The sequence below is a fragment of the Protomyctophum bolini genome, assembly GCF_963924005.1.
Source record: "Protomyctophum bolini genome assembly, chromosome: 20".
Taxonomy (NCBI): domain Eukaryota; kingdom Metazoa; phylum Chordata; class Actinopteri; order Myctophiformes; family Myctophidae; genus Protomyctophum; species Protomyctophum bolini.
Genome location: NC_137881.1, coordinates 33994580 through 33997110, shown reverse-complemented (window position 1 = coordinate 33997110; position 2531 = coordinate 33994580). Strand labels below are relative to the sequence as shown.

At 41.0% G+C, this 2531-nt stretch overlaps 1 long non-coding RNA gene across 1 annotated transcript; it reads right to left on the bottom strand.

Moving 5' to 3' along the window:
• Nucleotides 1-266: 266 nt before the first annotated feature.
• LOC308335491 lies at nucleotides 267-1789 on the bottom strand. The gene is made up of 3 exons (XR_013966021.1): nucleotides 1670-1789; nucleotides 818-909; nucleotides 267-359 (listed from the first exon to the last, which is right to left on the bottom strand). It is a non-coding gene; the product is annotated as an uncharacterized lncRNA (long non-coding RNA).
• Between the last annotated feature and the right edge of the window lie 742 nt (nucleotides 1790-2531).

Below are 2531 nucleotides of genomic sequence, written 5' to 3'. Positions count from 1 at the left end.
ACAATGCTCACTTAAGCCAGTTGCACACCAAAAATCATATATATATAGATATTCCACTGTTAGGTTCTTGGGCTTACGTATGATTCATGATGACTATCTTTTATTTGATGTATTACCATATTCTTTGTTCTTGCTTAATGTGAATCGCTCTGGATTAAGAGCGTTTGATAAATGCCTAAATTGGCTAAATACCCTACCTTATTCTGGAAAACAAAATGTGCATTAACAATAATAATTTTCTCACTTTCTGCCCACTCCTGGACGTCCTTCACCCAGTCTTCCAACTGGCTCTCAGCCACTGCAAAATCAACCTTCATTGATTCCAGGTTCTGGAGCTGGCTTTGAAGATCTTTAACGCACTACAATGACAAAGAAAGACAAGAAAACAAATGTTGTCTCAAACATGTCAAATACTTTCACATGGAACATTAAAGTGGAAAACCAATCATTATCAACATTGAACTATGTCATTATACCTTAGAGTTGTTGTGTAGAACGATACAATTTCGTGATGTCACTGATCACATGACAATCTAATGGTGCATTCACACGGGCAGATTAAACAATACAAAAACGCGTTGTGAGATTTGAAGCAGATACATTCATCGTTGAGCCTTTGCAACGTCATGTCGCTGCATGGCTTCCTTTGACAATGAATCGTTTAATCTGCCTCCTGTGAAGGCAACATAAACGGAGGTTTATGCTAAACAGAAGGGGGGACTTTTTCATTCCTTCGACACTAAGGTATATTAATGACACAGTTCACTGTTGTAAATGAGTAGATTTCCCCTTTAAAGAACATTACTGATGTCATTACCTTCCGATATCGGCGAGACAAAGAGGTGGCTAAATTGGCAAACTTCTGTTGATTCCAGCGCATTGCCATAAGCGTCAACATGTCTGTGCGTCCTGCAAATATAAAAAAGTTGCAAACATTAACCAAACTATTTTGCCGATTACATGGTCACGAGGGTCAACATGTCTGTGTGTGATTCAAACTGAAATTGATGTTTAATATCATCATAATATAGGTTAACCCATTTAGAACTGAGGATGCATATGTGTCACCTCATTGTTTTAAAAGCTTTAACCATAAACCATTATTTTTTGCTTTATCTGTTGAAATATAGCAGCTTAAAGCTATGAAGTGCTATTTTTTTGTGCAAATCCTTAAATATATATTCTTTCACAACAACATATTGTCAAATAGGGGTATTTGGGGATAATTATGTGGGTCCTTGACATACAAAAATTTGAGGACCAGACATTTTGTAGAATTTGGTCCCAGGTGTTAATGGGTTAACACATTTGCGAGTACGATTATACAGTATATGTAATGCCCATTTCCTGTATTAGCAGGGAGCTGTCAAAGGGCTGGTATAAGAGGCTCCTTGAGGAGGTCTTATAGAGAGGATCTGTATCTTGCCTTCGGCGTTGGAAGTACCTCCTTTTTATATTGCTTGTAGTATATTATTATATTATTGATCTTCTTTCTACTGCTTCTTCTTCTGACTGACTGACTGGCACACTTCTTAGTCTGACTGACTGCTGAGTCCGTGCCACACTTTATAGGGTGACATGACGTTGGGGCCTGACGTCACGCCACCGACCGTTTCGTGACAACAGTATATGCACATTTTTTAAATGTTGCAGTATGTGGTCATCTCACCAGCTTTAGACATGTGCTTGGTGGTCACTCCAATCCTTGAGAGGAAGGCGTTACATTGCTCCACCTCCTCCCCTAGTGTCTGACCCGCGCCATCCTGGTATTGTCCACTCCATTTCACCTGGGTAAATATACAACAACAAATACAATGCACAGATGATGTTGACATCCATGTGCTGGTGTTCTGATAAAGAAATCACATGAGAATGTTTCCTTACCTCACATTTGAAGTCGTGGGCCTTGGCGTGAAACACTGACAAGAAGGGCTTCATGTCGAGAAGCTCTTTCAGCTCTGGACATTTGTTGCTGACCTTTTGCAGGTAGGGCCAGTATTTGCAGGCCACGTCCATGCAGAAGAAATTTATTTTCCTGCTGGCCAGCTGGTTCTGTAGGTACAATGGGTACGCAAATATTTCCCCCCTGAACATGTTAAGTGCCCCGTGTAGCACTCCATGCCTGCACACTGCCAGCTCCAGCCCCTCCTCGTCAAGGTTACTGGTGGACTTTTTGGACGTCTCCCTGGCTGCAGACCACTGACCACCACAAACGCCTCTTCCAGAGACCTACAATATGGAAAATGGATAATGAAAACATTTTCGTATAAGCAATGAGCTTATTGTAAAAATCTACGAGGGAACCTAGGGTACCGCCGTCCAAAATTCAGAAAAGGTAACCGAGGGTTCCGAAAAGGGGCTAGCTAGTATGCAATCTTACATGATTGGTGGTCTGGTGAATGTAGTCCACAAAGCTGGAGACATCTTCATCGCTTGCGATGAATTTTCCATCAAAGATGGCCTGTTCCTCAGATCTAAGAAAGAAAGACAACATACTCAACATTGTCATTTTACATCTTTCAGGCTAAGGT